The sequence below is a fragment of the Pinus tabuliformis genome, chromosome 4_2 (assembly GCF_031772625.1).
Source record: "Pinus tabuliformis cultivar Carrire ecotype Pingquan chromosome 4_2, CPIR1, whole genome shotgun sequence".
Lineage (NCBI taxonomy): Eukaryota > Viridiplantae > Streptophyta > Pinopsida > Pinales > Pinaceae > Pinus > Pinus tabuliformis.
In genome coordinates this window covers 924,524,399-924,545,017 of record NC_142304.1, presented here as the reverse complement: position 1 = coordinate 924,545,017, position 20,619 = coordinate 924,524,399, and the positions used below count along the sequence as shown (strand labels likewise).

The 20,619-nt window shown below is 35.0% G+C and overlaps 1 pseudogene across 1 annotated transcript in view; it reads left to right on the top strand.

The window, feature by feature from the left end:
• Window positions 1-384: 384 nt before the first annotated feature.
• LOC149172713 (GDSL esterase/lipase At2g04570-like) overlaps window positions 385-20,619 on the top strand; it is a 51,099-nt pseudogene continuing 30,864 nt past the window's right edge. Inside the window, exon 1 of the transcript XR_016259092.1 lies at window positions 385-626. The product of XR_016259092.1 is annotated as a GDSL esterase/lipase At2g04570-like (transcript). The remainder of the gene's footprint in view (window positions 627-20,619) is intronic.

Genomic DNA, 20,619 nt, shown 5'->3' with positions numbered 1-20,619 from the left:
ACATTAAATTAGTGTATAAGACTTTTTTGTTTATCTGACAAGGAATTCACTTCTAATACATATTCAACAGTTCTGATTTTAAACTTATAACTTAAAAAAAACATATAATCTTAACCATTAAACCCACAAAAATCTAACCATTCTACACTCTTTAAACCACTCATCTTACTGTCCAACAATTTCCTGCCCAATCTCGTCTTATTATATTTGCTTACCAGTGTTATTCTCTCATTCTTCGTTGTCGATAAACGATATAATTTCGTCCGCGTCAGCTGATATTTAAAAGATATCGTGTCCAATCTCCACCCATTTGTGTGGCCAGAAAGACGACGTATTCCTTCCCGATGTGATCCCTCCTTTCCTATAGGCCCCATAATTTCCACGACTGTGGCAGCCGCCATACAAAAATTATCGTTTCCTTGCTTTCATTTTTGTTTTTTAGTCCTAGTTGCTTCTAGTTAAAGAAAGAACCAGTTGATAATTCATATCATTGCCGCAGGTTTTTTTTAAATAGAAACTATGCAGATTGTCATCTATAAATCCATTCCTCTGTTCAAGTTTTTTCTACAATCGATATAGCGACGACATCGACTTCAGTTTCAGAAAGCGCTGCCTCTGAAAATCAGGTACTTCGACAATTAAAATTTGGTATGCAAATTTCAGATTCTGCGCCTTTTTTAATTATCATATATATGCGCCTTTTCTTGTAAAATAAGGAGCTTGGGTCAATGAAATTTTAGGTCTGTCCCAGATTCTTAGCATTACAGATACATATTGAGTATGTGCTTCGAAAATAGTTATTCTCAAATTTTACAATAATAAGTTGTAGATATGAGTTTCTCTATTTGCCGAATAGTGTATATACCACTTTATTTTTAAGGCAAATTAGATTTAGTTTATTTTATTTTAATTTATTTCTGTTTTTCTTCTAAGTTGAGCTTGGTATTAGGTTGGTTTGCCTTTTGGTTGTTAGAACATATGAGATGTTTATCTTTATGATTATGTGATGTATGTAATTTTTGTTTTGTTTGTGGATTTAAAAAAAAAAAAAATTACAAATTATTAAATAGTGAATTTCTATGATTTAACCAAAAAGATAGTTTCATTTGTAGGTATGGTTACCAATTAAGCTAGCTCTTCTTTAGTTTCACACACCTCTATGCTGAAATTTTTCTCTACTTTTTAGGTGGTTCAAAAAATTCCTTACTTCAATGTTTTTGTGGATCTGGTTGTGAACTTTTTTTTTGGAGAATGACTTGGTTTGCAAATTTAATGGGCATTGGCCACATCTGGCCAATCTACACAAATGGGCACAAACGAATATATGAGGCTTGGAAGCCTCTGAAAAAAAAAAAAAAAAAAATTGAACATTTAGCCTATGGATTGAGGTTTTATCGTTGTGGTTTTGGATAATATAGAGGACAATAAGGCCATTTGTGAAGCTGGGCCATGGTTTTGGGTGGTGCTAGATTCTTCATGCAGCCTCAACTCCCATTTATTATTAGGTCATGGAATCAATCTCCACGACCCCAATTTGGGTAAGGCTTCCAAACCTTCCCTTACATTTCTAGAATCTCACATCACTTTCCTCCATTAGGAATCCTGAGGGAAATTTTTATCACTATTGTTTTGATATAGAGAAAAATTTCAAGACTACTTATCCTTGCATTTGTGTGGAGATGGACTTCAACAAGGTTTTTCTTACAGATATTAATTTGATATTACTATTATTTTGATATGGAGAAATATTTCAAGACTACTTATCCCTGCAATTGTGTGGAGATGGACTTGAACAAGGGTTATTTTACTGATATTAATTCTATGGCTCCAAACTATGTTTGGGTTAAAAAGATCAACTATGAAAATATTTTATTTCATTGTAGAGCATGCTACGAAATAGGGCATGTAATTAAAATTTGCCCCAAACATTCTCATAGTAGAAAATACCAGAGAAATTAGTAAAGGGCCCAATGGTGGGAAGGAAAACAAGGTGATCACTATACAATATATAAAGAGGAAGAAATTTAGGACAAGAAAGAACCAAAAGACAAGAAGGAAGAAGATGCCCTCAAAAAAATTACAAGCCATTATGGAAAGATCCTATGGTTTCGAGAAAGGATTCCCCAAACACAACTTATTTAGTGGAAGAGGTAGATGAGGAGGATCTCAAGAACAATATCGTGCACTTTTTGAATAATGATCTAACGGTATTTGCAAAAAAATGTGGGTTGGTCTCAAGTTGGGAAGAAAGGAAAAAATGGCACCAAGAAAAACAAGAATTCAAACTAGATTAAAAAAGAATTAGTGCAAAATGGAATGTAGATGTGTCTAGATATTGAAGGTTTTTTTGGAAAAAAAATTAGGATGAAAGGGACTAAAATTTTTGTGTCATAGGGAAGTTGCTTGAGAGTTTGGATTAAGCCTCCATACAAAATCTCAAATTTGCAAGCCTTGGATATCTCTGAAACAATTAAATGGTTCTAGCCATGTATCCAATTACTTTAATATAAATGTTATCTATTTAATTTCAAATAATAATAATAAATATAATTTAATAATAATTGATATATTTGATTTTAGGAAATATAAAAGATTACTTGAATTTTCTTAAATATTTATCCAAGAGGAACATTACAATATTACTAGAATTTTTTATTTTGGATTTTGTTCAAGAAATGAGGAAAACCATTTTTCATCCTTTCCACTTAGGACATTTTTTTTTCCTTTGTCATAAGAAGAGTTAGTAACTGGGCAGTACTAGATCAATTGTGACTACCACTATCATAACCTCTAGGTTCTTACATATGCCCCTTCCATTTAGCAATTGGGTGGTACTAGATCAATTGTGACTGCTACCACCATAACCTCTAGGTGCTTACATATGCCCGTTCCATTGACATCGGTAAGTGGTGAGATTTGAACCTTGAATTTTTAATGCATAACTTGCTAATTGAACTTCACTTAGGAGCTCCCACCTACGACGTATTGATCACGGCCAAGCATAGATTAGAAGTATTGATCATAGGCCCGACATAGATTAGATCATTCAGCATGGTAGAAAAAAAGAGAGGATAAGATCATCCTAATTTTGATTACTTAAAAGGTTAAGAAATTGTGAGAAGTGTTTTTAAATTAAAATTTAATTTATACATATAATTGACAATTATAGAGAATACTCAAAACAATTCCTTCTTATTGTAATTTTTTTGATTTTCTTTTCTTCTTTGTATTAATCAAAATAATCATTTTCTAAATTAATATGGACTACCTCATAATATTTTGATTTCTTTTATTTTCTAATTTTTTTATCATATTATTTCTTCAATTTAAATATAATAATAATTTTATTATACTTATCTTTATATTAACCAATATTTTCAACAAAACCTAATATCTTTATTAATAATTATAATTTGATTTAAAATAATAATTATAATTTGATTTAAAATAAAAAATAATTTTGGTGAGCCTCCTATTATCTGTATTGTTTATTGCTTTTCATTAATTACTTAGTCATAAATATTTTCAAAACATTCTAATAAACATTTTTATCTATCTTTAATATTCTAGAAATACTCCATCCCTAAATTCATTCTTATTAAAAATTTCGCTAGATTATAATTGTTTTTAAATTCACTAGTTAATATCTATGGGTTCTAGGCCAATTGACCATGTTTTTTAATCCTCTAGAATTTTTAACGATTTTTTTCGAAACTGATATAAAATTATAATATAATATATATAGCGAATTAACATTTTTAAGAATTACTATTATTAATTTGTCATGTTATAGAGTTTTTTTTGTATATTATTTCTCTTTCAATTCATCAAAGGAAAAATTATAAATGTGATGGCAGCTTAATAATTTTTTTCTTTTGATTTCTTATTTAATTTAATTAGAAATTGGAAAATTATAATTATACATTATTAAATATAAAATCTAAATCTATATTAAAAAATAAATAAATAGAATTTTAAATTTTAATTGCATTATATTTTTAAATATATGTGTAACACTCTTCTGTTGCATCATATTTACTTTTAATTTTACCAAGTTAGGTAGAATTTAGAAACTTTTAAATTCACTTAACATGTTGTTAAAAGAAGTTAAGACTGGAAAAGTCAAGTATCATGACATTTTGTTTAAAGAAATTAAACAGGATTAATTAAGGAAAATACTAAATACAAAAATAGTTATAACAACTCCTCGCGCAGTTGGAAACAGTCGCCACCACTTTTCTCCAAAAGGGAAAAGGAAAGGGCAGCAAGGGGCTGCAGAATTTTTTTCCCTGAGTTAGGTAGAGATATCAGTGGGAACATTTAATTCATGGGAAACAGTCAAGTGGGTATGTAACTTGAGGGTGAATAGTAGTCCTGATGCCCAAGATACCCGACTGCCTTTATTCCAACTGTTAGGAGCAGGAAGTGCTTGGTGGGGGAATGTGGACGTGATTGCTAGGTCCATGGCTGGGTGGTGAGACCTTCGAGAAAGATTATTGAATTGCACAGAATAAATAACTCGGAACAGATAAGTACTCAAATAATTCTAATTATTTTGACAGTTAAATGGTGTGTAATAGGTGTAATGGTATCATTTTCTTGTCTTAAGCTAGATACTGACAATTTATGGGTAGCATTTGTATACCAGATATATTCATCATAGAGAAGAAACTGGATGCAAAAATTGCCCATAACCTAACAAACACTTAATACAGACATAGAAATAAATAGAGTCACAACTAGCAATGTATGCAACATTCATAATTAATGACCAGTTTGAGAAAACATTCAGAAAATCTCAATTAAGTCCCGACAGTCCTCTGTGAACCCAAACTGGACTCATTTAATCGCTACACCCTCCATTTCCTAAGACCCTTGCATATTTTGGAATACGGTGAGGGTTTGGCTGTGTTGAGAGCCAGTAAACCCTTCCACTGTCATCTTGGAGCTGAACCTAACATTTCAGACAAGCAGACTGTCTACTTGGGGAAATTAACCAACCTGTAGATATCAGAAAAATTTAGCTTAGGTTTAGTTCCTCCTTGAAAGCTCTTTAACTCCAGAGTCAGAGTCGAACCATTACCTATAAAAGCATCGAGAAAACTTATTAGAGATAGTTTTCAGGAAGATAACCTGCAGAAAATGCTTAAGTGAAAACTGTGTTAGGGATTTCGCTACCTAAGAGGAATGGCACCACAGTTGAAGCACTGAATACCTGGAAACTGGCAGCATTTGTCATTCTCAATTGCTAGAAAGGAAAATAGAAACAATGAGGGTGTCCCAGAATAGAACAAACCCAGTCTCAGTGGCAGAAGCGTATCCTTGTTTAGCTCTCAGGGTCGAGGGATGAATCCAAAACCGTCCACTAGACCATACCTATAGCAAACATTGTGGTCAGTTAAGCTAAGAAAGAATAAGGGTAGTTTTGTTTCCAAACGAAGATTAAATCTAGTTATGTTACCGCCTTAGCACTGTAGCCTAAAGGCGACAACCTTTGATCTCCAAAGCTATAAGAGCATTCACATAGGAAGAGGTAAAACCCTCATTCCATTATTTCTTACCCTACTCACATCAGAGCTGCTTTCTCTCCTCATAGACAATGCGAAATGAGATGGAAAGGTATGGTTAGGGTTTCATTTCGGGTTAAGTCCTCCTGCCTGAGCCACCTATGATGGCCGAACACAAAATTCCGTCCTTACCTATGCATTAATCACCCAAGCAGAGGAGTCATCACCTCTACAAGGCGCGGACAGGTGGAACACATCCATGACTTTGGTCAGATAGTCGTGCAAAAGAAATTTGTGGATTATTTAATTACCCCGTAATACGCACTAGACCTTGTTGTCACTCATGACCCCTTTAACCTTTTAAACACAGTGCATTGATTAAGTCAAGGTGATAATTTAATCATGGTAAATAAGGAGACTAATATTTTATTTATTTTTCGAGGTGTTACAAATGGTATCAAAGCCCAAATTCGTATGCTAAGGCTTCTGGGTTAAATAGAATACAACCTAAATTTTTTTTATATTATGCTTCAAAATGTACAATAAACAGTTGAGTTGTAAATGTGAACGTAGAGACAGAGGCAGAAGTCTACCACCAACATGCAAAGAAGCATCAGGATCGCAAGCCCGTTGGAGGTGCCTTATGTAGAGGCCAATTCAGATATATGGATACAACTGGGAGAGGAGTCTCGACAAGCTAATGTTGTGTTGCTTGAAACAGTGCAACAACTACGTGCAGAGATGATAAATTTGAGGTCTAATAATGAACACATGAGAGAGGAGCAAGAGAAGATTCTTAAGAGCCTGTTCAACTGACACAATTAGCGAGGGCCAGACCCTAGTACGGAGGACAGAGAAAGAATAGCAACAACTCACCATGGTGAAGATAATGCTGAGTCGGGAGAAGGACATAAGGAGGATGAAGAAGGACATTTGGATAATGTGTCAGAATAAAGCGAAAGAAAAATTACAGGGTGAATTTAAGAGAATAAAACCATCACTTTTCGAAGGAGAATCCGAGGAGGCTATCGAAGCATGGCTAATTGATATTGGGAAATATTTCAAAATTTAGGAATACGCTGACAAGCTCAAAGCACGTTTATAGGTTTATCCATTACGGGGAAAAGCCACTCTTTGGTCGGAGGAAATCAAGACAGTGAGAAAGATTGATGAAGAATAGGTGACATGGAAAGAATTCCAAAAACAATATAAGGATAAATACTTGATTGAGCATTACTACGATGAAAAGCAAAGGAGTTCCATGAATTAAGGTTGGGAACCTTGATTATGGACGAATATTTGACGAGTTTCACCTCCTTGTTACGATATGTTCCGTACATGCAGGAGGAGAAAGCAAAGATTCAGCGATTTATTAGCAGTCTGCCTAATTTCATGAAGGAAAAATTGGAATTCGACTATCCAAGATCAATGGATGATGCGATGCGTAAGGCCCATATCTATTACCAACAGATGAAGTAGAAAAATGAGGCACCCAAAGGAAATTCAAGTAGAAAAATGAGGAATCTACCCCCTAATAGACAACAAAAATTTGGAAATGGACAGAATAGTCAGCAGAGAACCTTTGGAAAGTTTTCTAGAAATCCACCAAAATTTCCAGCATACCCTGAAAGAAAACAGACAGAAGGTATTAATAAGCCTATGACCAAACATCCACCTAAGCCACCTCTGCAATGTTGGAGCTGTGGAGAATCTCACTATTATAAGAACTGCCCACACAAGGCCCGAACTAAACAGTTATCCAATATGCAAGAAGCTTCTACAGTTGGAGATATAGCGAGAAGTATGCCCAGAATTAATGTCGCATTGGATGACCATCAGGTAGAATACCAACCGACTATGACCGAATGTGAATTTATGATTGCTAATCAACCTGTTTCTGTTTTATTTCATCTAGGTGCTAGCCTGTGTTACATTAGCCCTAAGGTGGTAGAAAAATATTTGCTGCCCAGTAGCAAATTTAAGAAATCATGGCTAGTACAACTAGCCACTGGAGCTAAGAGGAAGGTGTCTGCCAAATCAGAAAACTGCCCTATCATAGTTTCAGGGCAGCTCATTCATGCTGATTTGAATATATTACCCCTAGGTTCCTACGATGTACTGATAGGAATGGACTGGTTAGAAGGACGTTGGTCCTTAGTGGATTGTAAAAAGAAATCTGTGAGCTACCTTACCAAACTAGGAAAAAGAAAAGAAATTCATGGAATCCAGAAAAGTATGAAATTACGCCCCATCACTACTAACCAGTTGGGAAAATGCATTAGAAAAGGCTATCAGATTTATGCTATTCAGGTAGGATATTCTAATGACAGAATCAAAATCACTTCTTTAGAAAAAAATCCTTGTAATCCAAGAATTCGAGGATGTCTTTCCAGAAAATATTCTTGGACTTCCCACTAGACGTGACATCGATTTTACTATCGAACTCATACCTGGAGCAGCCCCGGTTTCAAAATCCCCTTACCACATGAGCGTCCCTGAGTTAACGGAACTCAAAATGTAGTTGCAAGAGCTTCTAGAAAAAGGGTACATTCGTCTCAGTGTATCACCATGGGGAGCCCTCGTGTTGTTTTCTCGAAAGAAGGATGGGACCTTAAGGCTGTCCATTGACTACTAGTAGCTAATAAACTCACCATCAAAAATAGATATCCCTTACCTCGAATTGACGATTTATTTGACAAGGTTCAGGGGGCTAGCGTATTCTATAAGATTGATCTAAGATACGTTTATCACCAAATCTGAATAAAGCACAAAGACATCTGTAAGACTACCTTCCAAACTCGCTATGGCCTTTACGAGTTGGTAGTACTGCCTTTCAGCCTCACAAATGCCCTAGCTACTTTTATGAGCTTGATGCACAACATATTTCAGCCTTTCCTAGCTAAGTTTTTGCTGATTCTTATAGATGATATTTTAATTTACTCAAAAAATCAGGAGGAACATGAAAAACACTTAAGAATCATTTTGAAAATCTTGCAAAATAATCAGCTATATGCTAAATATAGCAAATGCAATTTTTACAAAGATAAAAATCAGTATTTGGGTCATGTTATATCAGTTGAGGGCATAACGGTCGATCTAGAAAAGATAACAACAATAATGGAATGGAAAGCCCCAAAATTTTGCTGATATCCGATCTGTTTTAGGCCTAGTAGGTTATTACCTTCGATTCTTTAAAAAAAATTCAAAGATAGCTTTTCCTATGACCTCCCTACAAAAAAAGGGGCGTGTTTTTCATTGGACAGTTGAATGCTAGCAGAGTTTTGCGCAGTTGAAGCAGTTACTCACCACGACACTGGTACTGATGGTAGAAGATCCAGAGAAAGAATTCGTTGTTTGCATGGATGCAAGCAAGGAAGGATTTCGTGGCATATTAACTCAAGAGGGAAAGGTCATTGCATATGAATCACATAAATTGAAGGACTATGAACAACAGTACTCTGCTTATGATCTACAGTTAACCGCGGTTGTGCACGGACTTAAAATGTGGCAGCACTACCTTTTAGGGAAGAAATTTCTACTGTTAACCGATCATATCAGTTTAACAAATTCTTTTAATCAGTCACATTTGAATGCTCAGTAAGCCCGATGGACTGCATTTCTAAGTGAGTTTGACTTTGATATGAAACATCCTAAAGGAAAACAAAATTGAGTGGCTAATGAACTAAGCAAAAAGATGCATTATGTCTACGAGATACAACTCAGTCAGCTATAATCTAACCTCCCTAAAATGATCAAGGAAGCATCCATCAAGGACCCAAAATATGCTTTTTTATTGCAGCAAGTAGCAGAAAATCAAACAAAGGGAAAAAGATATGATTATGATATAACCTCTGGAGAATTGCTAACCTTCAGGAAAAAATTTATGTTCCCAATCAAAATTACATTAAGCAATTATTACTGGACGAAATTCATAGGAAGCCCTATGTCGTCCATCCAGGATATCAGAAAGTGTTAACAACTATCCATAAAAGTTACTTCTGGTCAGGATTAAGAAAGGTGTTGCGGAGCACTTATCCAAGTGTTTGGAATGTCAACTAGTAAAGGGAAAGCACCAACATCTTATGGGTCTCCTGTAACTATTACCAATTCCCAAGTGGAAAAGGGATACAAATACTTTATATTTTATTATAGGATTACCCCACACTAGAAAGAAGCATGATTCAATTATTGTGGTAGTAGATAAGCTGAGTAAAATAGCCCATTTTATACGAGTGAAATCCACTTACAAGACAGTAGAGATAGCAGATATATTCATGAAGGAAATCTTCTGATTACATGGGATACCACAGGTTGTGATTTCCGATAGAGATGTGAAATTCACATCCGCTTTTTGGAAAACCAGTTTTTGCTAGGTTGGGTACTCAAATTCAATTCAGTACCGCTTACCATCCGCAAACGGATGGCCAAATGGAACGATTCAATCAAGTCCTCGAAGATATGTCAAGAATGTTCGTTATGCAACAACCCCACAAATGGGAGGATTACCTCCATTTATTAGAATTCGCGTATAACAATGGCCATCATGAGTCATTAGGCATGAGCCATTTTGAGGTAATGTATGGACGGAAGTGTCAGGTACCCACTGACTGGAATAAACCAGTTAATAAATTGGCATTAGGTCCAGATATGTTAGCTGAAATGGAGGCCACATTGAAAAAGGTTCATAAAAAATTAAAGGTCGCGCAAGATAGGCAAAAGGCTTATGCAGATAAAAAGAGAACTCATAAAGATTTCCAGATAGGGGATCATGTATACTTAAAAGTTAAACCCCAGAAAAGCACTTTACAGTGGAACGGTTGCACCAAGCTAGCACCACGATATTGTGGACCGTTCCAAATCCTGGACCGAATTAGACCAGTGGCATATAAATTAGCACTTCCACGCCACATCCAGGTTCACAATGTCTTCCATGTATCCTTGCTAGGAAAAATGTGTATACAACCCTCAGCATATAATTAACTGGGAAAACATACATGTAATAGGAATAAATGAATATATGAAGTTGAAATTGTTGTTTGACGCAATTCTAACTAAAAATTATGATTTGCGCAGCTCGAGCCCGAGGGAGAGTTCCTGGAAGAGCCTCTTTGCATTCTATATCGGAGAGAAACCACCTTACGGAAGCGAACCATCCCCTAGGTTAAAGTGCAATGGAGGCACTTTGGCCACGAGGAGGCCACTTGGGCAGAGGAGGAGGTCATGTTGTAGGCCTATCCGACATTATTTTCTTACAAGAACACCGAGGACAATGTTCCTCATAAGGGGGGAGAGCTATAACACCCTTCTGTTGCATCATATTTACTTTTAATTTTACCAAGTTGTGCAGAACTTAAAAACTTTTAAATTCACTTAACATGTTGTTAGAAGAAGTTAAGACTGGAAAAGTCAACTATCATGACATTTTGTTTAAAGAAATTAAACTGGATTAATTAAGGAAAGACTAGATACAAAAACAATTATAACAACTCCTAAAGCAGCTGGAAACAGTTGCCACCACTTTTCTCCGAAAGGGAAAAGGAAAAGGTAGCAAGGGGCTACAAATTTGTTTTCCCTGAGCTGGGTTGTGATACGAGTGGGAAGATTTTGATTTATGGAAAATAGTCGAGTGGGTATGCGACTTGAGGCTGGACAGTAGTCCTAATGCCCAAGATACCTGACTGTCTTTATTCCAACTATTAGGAGCAGAAAGTGCTCGGTGGGGGATCGTGAACGTGATTTCCAGGTCCATGGCTGGGTGGTGAGACCTTCCAGAAAGATTATTGAATTTCACAGAATAGATAACTAGGAACAGATAAGTACTCAAATAATTCTAATTATTCTGACAGTTAAATGGTGTGTAATAGGAGTAATGGTCTCATTTTCTCGTCTTAAGCTAGATACTGATAATTTATGGGTAATGTTTGTATACCAAATTTTTTCATCATAGAGAAGAAAATGGATGCATAGTATTTTCTCTAGTTACATAGTATGATTAAATCTAAACTCAACAATATTATAATATTATAAACCTATTTAATGCTTGTTGTATTAAAAACAAATATTATGACAGTAGAGTTTCAATTCCTACTTAGACCCTGTTAACTATAAATATTCTGGAATGGAAATTAATCTAAACTATCTATACAAATAATACCAATTTACCAATAAGAAGCAAACAGAGTAATTGTTATTTCCTAAACGAGAAGGTTTGCAATCTCAAGTATGAATTACTTTCGTTGTAAAACAGGATCGAAACCAAATTATATGTATATATATATGTCGAGACTTAATATACTTCCATGGTTCGATACTATGTATTGAATCAAGATTCATATGTATGCAAAGGCCCTTCATTATGAATTATTACAATTCACGAACATATATCAAAATCATGAATAAGAACAGTATTATATAACTAAGAAGTCCAGGAACTAAAATATATATTAAGTATTCCTCTATTCTAAAGTCTCAGTTCAATCGTTCCATTCTTTATACAGGATACGTTCAAACTTCAACAAATATGTTCACATTCACAGCATATCTGGGTAAGGTCCAAAACTTGGCAGAAACTGCCCATAACCCAACAAACACTTAATACAGACATAGAAATAAATAGTCACAACTGACAACATATGCAGCATCCATATTTAATGAACAGTTCGAGAAAACATTCAGAAAATCTCAATTAAGTCCCAACAGTCGTCTTCGAACCCAAACCGCACTCATTTAATTGCTACACCCTCCATTTCCTAATACCCTTGCGGATTTTGGGTTACGTTGAGGGTTTTGCTTTGGCGAGAGCCAACAAACCCTTCCACCCTCAACTTGGAGCTGAACATAATATTTCAAACAAGAAGGCTGTCGACTTGGGGAAATTAACCAACCTGTAGATAGCAAAACATTTAGCGTAGGTTTAATTCCTCCTCGAAAGCTCTTTAACTCCAAAGTCAGGGTCGAACCATTACCTATAAAAGCATCAAGAAAACTTATTAAAGACAGTTTTTAGGAAGATAACCTGCAGAAAATGCTTAAGTGAAAATTGTGTTAGGAATTTTGCTACCTGAGAGGAATGGAGCCACAGTTGAAGCACTGAATACGTGGAAACAAGCAGCATTTATCATTCTCAATTGCCAGAAAGGAAAATAGAAACAATGAGGGTGTCCCAGAATAGAACAAACCTGGTCTCGGTGGCAAAAGCGTATCTCTGTTTGGCTCTTGGAGTCGAGGGAGGATTCCAAAACCATCCACTAGACCATACCTGCAACAAACGTTGTGGTCAATTAAGCTAGGAAAGAATAAGGGTAGCTGCATTTCCAAATGATCCAAATGGATCCTAGAACACTCTCTAAGTTTTCATGAACACATTAAATTCAGTATTGAGATTGAAAAAGACAACCAGCTCCCCTTCCTAGATGTCCTCCTTACCAGGAAAAATGGTAAACTAAGCCACCAGGTCTTCAGAAAACAAACTCACTCCGACAAATATCTTCACTCTAATTCCCACCACCATCCAAAACAAAAAGTAGGAGTCATCAAAACCCTAGCTACCAGAGCTTCAAGAATCTCTGACCTTGATCATTTAGAAGAAGAACTTAACCATCTCTACAAGGTATTCATCAACAATGGGTATCAGAAAAACATTATCCAAAAGATATTCAAAGAATCCACAACCAATACCCAAAAAAGAAAGACTCTGGAAAACCCTAGAATCTCCTTACCCTATATTAAAGGAACCAATGACAAAATCGCTAGAATTCTCACCAAGCATAACATTATGGTTGCCTTCACACCCCCTAACACCATCAAAAACATGCTAGATTCTGCTAAGGACCTAATAAACCCAAAAAATCACAAAGGAGTATACTCAATTCCTTTCTCTTGTGGCAAAATATATATAGGTGAAACAGGGAGATCCTTTGGCATTAGGCTAAAAGAGCATATTAATGACATTTCAGGAAATAGGTCAGAAAAATCTAGGCTAGCTGAGCATGCTTGTTCCTCCTCACATTATATTTGCATGGAACAGGCAAAATTAATTCATAAGGAAGACCATTATTTAAAAAGAAGGGTAAAAGAAGCAATTGAAATTGAAAATTCCTCCAATAATATGAATAGAGACAACGAACTAAAGTTAAGTGACACCTGGAAACCCCTTTTAAATAAAATAAAAAAGCAATAAACATAATAATAATAATAATAATAATAATAATAATAATAAATTGATAAAAATAAATTAATATATAGATAAATAATAATAATAAAAAAAATAATAATAATTAAATAATATATTTATTTTATTTGAAATTTAAATGATACATTTTATTTTATTTTATTTTATTTTATATATATATATATATATATATATATAAACAATAATATAGTAAAATTATAACTAAATAAATAAATAATAATAAATATAATAAATATAATAAATACCTAGCTAAATAAATAGGTATTTATTAATTTATTTGAAATTTAAATAATAAATTATATATATATAGATATAAACAATAATATATTAAAATTATAATTAAATAAATAAATAATAATAATATATAATAAATACCTATCTAAATAAATAGGTATTTATTAAAATAATAATAAATAAATAATAGATTTATTGTATTTGAAATTTAAATAACAAATTGATGATGATTAACGTCCACTGAGACCAAATAATGGTCTATCGGACCTAAAGAAACAAATTATCTATTTTGATTTAAGATTTTATTCCTCTGCTCAAAAAGCTTGGAGAGAAGCCTCCCGAGTTCACTATAATTTTGACATTGTAAAAGGCTAGGAAGGTCAGTATTGTAACAAAGATTGTGAAACTGAGATCTAATGTGGTTATACGCAGGGCATTCTAAGAGGAAGTGGTTTTCATCCTCGATGTTCCTATTCTCACATATATGGCAAATCCTTTCCGTCCATGGCGTTTTAGGAACTTCCCAACGACCTGTTTCACTATGGAGCTCATGAGAATTCGTTCTAATCTTTGCTATATTAGTTTTCTTCTTTGAGCTAGTTAAAATAGAGAGATACTTTTGATCTTCTAGGGTGGGGTTGATGACTTTCTTATAATAACTTAATTTTCTTTTAGCCGCTAAGTCTTTCTCACACCATATTTTTTCTTTGAACATAGAAGTAACAATATCTTTAATGCTATTTATGTTTTGCAATGCATCATTTTGGTTGATCTCCCAACGAAAATGAAATAAGTTTCGTCTGAGGATGCCGCTATGTTTATTATATTATTGTTTATATAAATAAACAATAATATAATAAAATTATAAATAAATAAATAAACAATAATAATATATAATAAATATAATAAATACCTATTATAAATAAAAATAAATTAATAAATAAATATAATAATAAATAAATAATAGATTTATTTTTTTATTTGAAGATATAGATAATATATATATATATATATAAACAATAACATAATAAAATGATAACTAAATAGATAAATAATAATAATATAGAATAAATATAATAAATACCTATCTAAATAAATTAATTAAATAAGTATTAATTAATTTACCATTTATAAGCCGACTACTAATAAAGACAACAACAATATTTTTCCAATAATTATTAATAAAGCTCCGTATTTTTCACGTTCTCTATTCTCAAAAACAAATCTCATTGCCTTGATGTTGGACTCACTAAGCTAGTCCGAAACGTTCGTTTCAAATCTGTTCAGAGGTTTTTCCTCAATAAAATAAAAATCCTTAATCATGCCAAAGATTCAAAGTATTATAAAGATCAAGCTATCGAAGGCAATCCTCAGATAGTTGCAATGGCAATCAGCGTGGATCAACGAGGGCCATCGATCTAGCGCGTAGAGTGGCGGACCATGGTAACACACACTGACACCAACTAGCAAATGCAGGGTCAAATTTAAGCAACGAAGGTAGTTTCCAATATGGATTAGCGACAAGTCGCTAATCGTATATCGCAGGGAAAACCTCTCAGTGAAGAGAAGCCTCGAGCATCTGGACCCGAAATAATTATAAAACGCTAAAAATATTGTTTCGGTTCCATCAGAGCGGGATTCCACAAAATTGGCACGATATCGGACGGGCTTCGAGCGGTAAGCAGTTTCAACTAAGTTCCGCTCGATGCCATACAACGATTGCCACGTGTCCCGGTAGAAGAGAGAGAAAACTGCTCACATCGGACGTGTAGACATCATGCTACGCAGCCACCCGATATGAACGACAACCGTAGGATCTGGGGCCCCCAAATCAACAACGGAGACGTGTTCCAATGGATGACCGGATTAGACAAGATTATAAAGCAAGATCACATAGGATTTGAAGTCCGATATGGACGATGTGTTGGCAGAAAGTCCTGTTTTGCGGGCATTCTTGGAGTTAACAGAAAAAAATGGCTGTTTCAAATATGTCCAAGAGAACTGACACTCATCCGTTATGAAATAGGCGTCCACCTCCCTGTGAGGCGTTATATAGTGACTGATTACGTAGGATGGAGGGATTCAAACGGGCAAAGGCAGGGGAACCGGAAAGTCGGGATGCGAAAACGAACAGTCAGGGAGAAAACTGGCTTTAAAGCCACAAACTGAAAGAGAGTAAGCCAAGAAAGAATAAAGCTGAAAGCAGAGAGTAAGAGGAGAGGCAGTAAGACAGAGACAGAGAGAGTCAGAGAGTCTGTGTACTCCAGAGAAGGCTTGAGAGGTTCAATCAAACTCCTCTGCATCTGTGTCATGTATTGAGTCTCAGATTGGGCTCATACTATTGCAATCAACAGAGACCGAGAGCCAGTAAGGAGAGTTTGTGTACTCAAAAGAGAGGGATCCAAGTACAGTCTTACTGATTTGTATATGTTGTGTGAGACTCAAATTGAGCTCACTATTGTAAAAACTCTGCTATGAAGACATAATAGAAAGGCCACCACTGAAGGTTGGACCAGGAGATGTAGCCCAGGAGTAATGGGTGAACTCCTTATTAAACTTGTTGTGTTTATATGTGTTGGCTATTATGTTTTCTTTTACTGCTTCATTGCCTGTGTATTTCACAATCTTATCAATCCGTTGCACAAAATAACATGGGCACATCCATGCACATGAGTCTGTAATACCTTATTAATTGTCATAGATCAAATATCAGATCAAGTGGTATCAAAGCTTTAGGTTGCTAATGTTAGACAAACTTATGTTGGACTGTTAGTGAATGATAACTAGATCAAAGCTTAAACTAGGAGGGGGAAAATTGGCTAGAGTCTATACTAGGAGGAAAATGTCAGAAGAGATTCCCTTGGAATCAGACCCTTAGTTCATGGACAATTTCTTGACTATGAAAGCCATGGTAGAGGAAATGTATAGAGAATTTAAGAAAGGTCGAAGTGAAGATTCTTCAACTTCCCAGCTTAACAAAGGGGTAGAAGAATCTCCCCTCAATGACCATTCTAAAGGCAAAGGGAAAGAAGAAAAGCTTCCCACACCTCCTAATAGCCTTGAAAATAAAAATAAAACATCTTTGATTAAATTAGATGTTAAATTTGATTTGCAGAGAAGTTGGATAATTGGATTAGACAGATTGATGTGTATTGTAGGGTGCAAAGCATTGATTCAGACAGAAGTAAGATTCAGCTGGCCAGCCTACGCCTTGGAGGAACTGCCTTGGTATGGTGTGAAGGCAGGACACAAGCTGACATGAAGAAGCATGGTAAAATCCTTTCTGTCTTGAGTGAATTTGTTTCTGCAATTAAAAAACAATTCTATCCACTAGCTTATATGCAGCAAGCTATGATGAGTTGGCAAGGTCTTCACCAATTGAAAGGGCAAAGTGTACAAAGTTACACCCAAGAATTTAGAAAAAGAGCTTTGATTCTAGGCATTTCTTTAAACTCACCTGAAACTTTGTTGAAGTATATAGGTGGTCTACATTGTTTTTTGACACATACCATTTTCATGTTCAATCCTACTAGCATAGATGAGGTATTTGTTCAGGCTACACATCTAGAGGCTAGGGGCAAGAATGTGAACCCAGAAGTTGGGGGATCATGAAAACCCGCTGCAAGCGAGAACAAGGAAAAGAGAAAGCAGAAATGGAAAGAGAGGAAGGAAAATGTTATACAAAAGACCAAATCTTCATGCACTCACTGCAAGAAGGTTGGGCATGAGGATGAACAATGCTGGATTTTTCATCTGGAGCTGAAACCCAATAAGTTCGGTGACAAAAAAAAGAAGATTGTTATAGCTATTCAGAAGGATTTGGGGTCAAACTCAAGGGATGAAACAACAATCAAAACCATAGGTATGAATGGTAAAAATTCTTAAGCATCTACTAGTAATTCTGCACAAACTATTGATAGTGAAGAAAATGAGAGAAGAAGACATGAGATTTTTCATATTAGAGTTATTTCCAAGCATCAAAAGATTGATACTTTATTTGATAGTGGTTCACAAGTTAACTTAATTTATGAAGCAATTGTGAAGAAACTGGGATTACTAACCACACCTCGCAAGAAGCCATATCCATTGGGTTGCTTATGTGATAAAACAAAGCTACAAGTGACTAGACAATGTAAACTTAGGTTTGCCATTGGTTCATCATTTGTAGATGAGGTTGAGTTAGATGTAATTCCCTTGGATATCTGTGGAATTGTTTTGGGAAGTCCTTACTTGTATGATAGAAAAGTAATTTTCTATAGAGCTGAAAATAAGTATCAACTCGTTAAAGATGGAATTGAATATATTGTAAGAGCTCATAAACTCAAGAATAATTATTCTCTCATAAACTCAGGGTAGATGAAAAGAATTGTAAATTCATGCAAACAATTTTCACTGATGGTTGTAAAGGAAAAGAACCTTGATAAAACCAATGTATTTGAAGGTTGTGATGCTAAAAAGCAAGCTGATTTAGAAAAATTTGTTTCAAAATATGATATGTTATTTCAAGGACCTAAATGTTTGCCACCCAAAAAGGAAATAGTACATGATATTAATTTGCAGCAAGATGCTCCATTGCCTAACATTGGAATGTACATGTTATCCGCTTTAGAGAATGCAGAAATCAAGAAGCAGGTACAGGGGCTACTCAAGAAAGGCTTCATAAGACCTAGCACATCACCATGTGGTTCTCCAATTGTCTTGGTGAGAAAGAAAGATGGCTCATGGAGAATGTGCATTGATTACCGGGCACTGAATAAGATAACGATCAAAAACCATTATCCCCTTCCTCGCATAGATGATCTATTAGATCAGTTGAAAGAGGTTGTTTACTTTTCCAAGTTGGACTTGCATAGTGGTTACCATCAGGTGAGAGTCACAGAGCAAGATGCATGGAAGACTACTTTCAAAACAAAGCAAGGACTGTATGAGTGGTTAGTTATGCCTTTTGGCTTAACTAATGCTCCTACTACTTTCATGAGAGTAATGAATGATGTACTCAGGCCTTTTATTGATGATTTTGTCATTGTATATCTAGATGACATTCTTGTATTTAGTAAAACATGGGAAGAACATTTGAAGCATGTAAAGCAGACTTTAGATGTTTTGAAAAGAGAAAATATTTATGTTAAGCTATCAAAATGTGAATTTGGCAAAACATATTTGAATTATTTGGGTCATATTATAAGGGGTGGTGAATTGAAGATAGATCCATCTAAGGTTGCATTCATTGTAAACTGGCCTCAACCCAAAACTGCTACAGAAGTTAGAAGCTTCCTAGGAGCAGCACAATATTGGAGAAAGTTTATTGCTAACTTTTCCTTGATTGCAACTCCCTTACATGCTTTAACACGATTGAACAGGGTGTTTGAGTAGGGAGGCAAACAACAGAAAGCCTTCAACACATTAAAAGAAAAGATTAGTATAGCACCAGTACTAGCATTGCCCAATCTTCAAAGACCATTTGAGATTGAAATCGATGCCAGTGACTATGCCATGGGAGCAGTGTTGATGCAGCAAAGTAAACCCATATGTTATCATTCTGAGACATTTAATTCTGCAGTAGTTAATTATCCCACATATGATAAAGAATTGTATGCATTAGTACAGAGTGTGAAAAAGTGGAAACATTATCTAATGGGCAAAGAGATAGTTATACATATTGATCATCAACCACTTCAATATTTACACTCACAAACTAAGTTGCAACAATCAAGACACTATAAGTGGATGGGTTTTCTACAACAATTTCATCTTGTCATCAGATATAAAAAGGGCATACACAATAAAGTTGCAGATATGTTGTCCAGACCAATCATAAATGCATCTACTATACTTAAGCATAACTCAGTAATGCATGAAAGCTACATTGAACAATATGCTCAAGATATAGACTTTAAAGATGTATATGCAAATTTAAGTCATGGCAAACAAGTAAAAGAATTGGATTATCATGTTAAGGACCAACTCTTATATCATTTTGGAAGGTTATGCATTTCTCAAAACGAAATAGTAAAGATAATTGAGAAGCACACACTTCTCTAATATCAGGTCACTTTGGTGTAAGTAAAATAGTTGCACAACTGCAAAGATTTTGTTATTGGCCAAAAATGCATGAAACGGTTTCTAGATATGTAAGAGGGTGTACCATGTGTGCTAAAAGAAAGCACAGTAATAGAAAACTAGGCTTGTACACTCCACTACCAGTTCCTTCTCATCCTTGGGAAAGTGTTTCCATGGACAATTGTTGGGAGATTCCCTAAGTCTAGTAAAGGTCATGACTATTTATATGTTGTTGTGGATAAGTTCAGCAAAATGTGCATTTTAAAACCTTGTAACAAACAGATTACACCTGAACAAACAACAAATTTGTTCTTTTAGCATGTATGAGTTCATTTTGGATTACCCACTTCCATTGTATCTAATCGAGATTCCCGATTTGTTGGGAAATTTTGGTCGAGTCTGTGGGAATTGATGGACACCCAACTGAAGAAGAGCACAGCCTTTCATCCACAAACAGATGGCCAAATGGAGGTTATCATCCGGACAGTGATCCAGTTGCTCAGAGGCTATTGCAGCAAGATTCCCAAGATTTGGGATGAACATTTGTGTTATGTGCAACATGCTTACAACCGGGCTAAACATTCTTCTACATAGATATCTCCTTTTGAGATCTGTTTTAGTTTCACA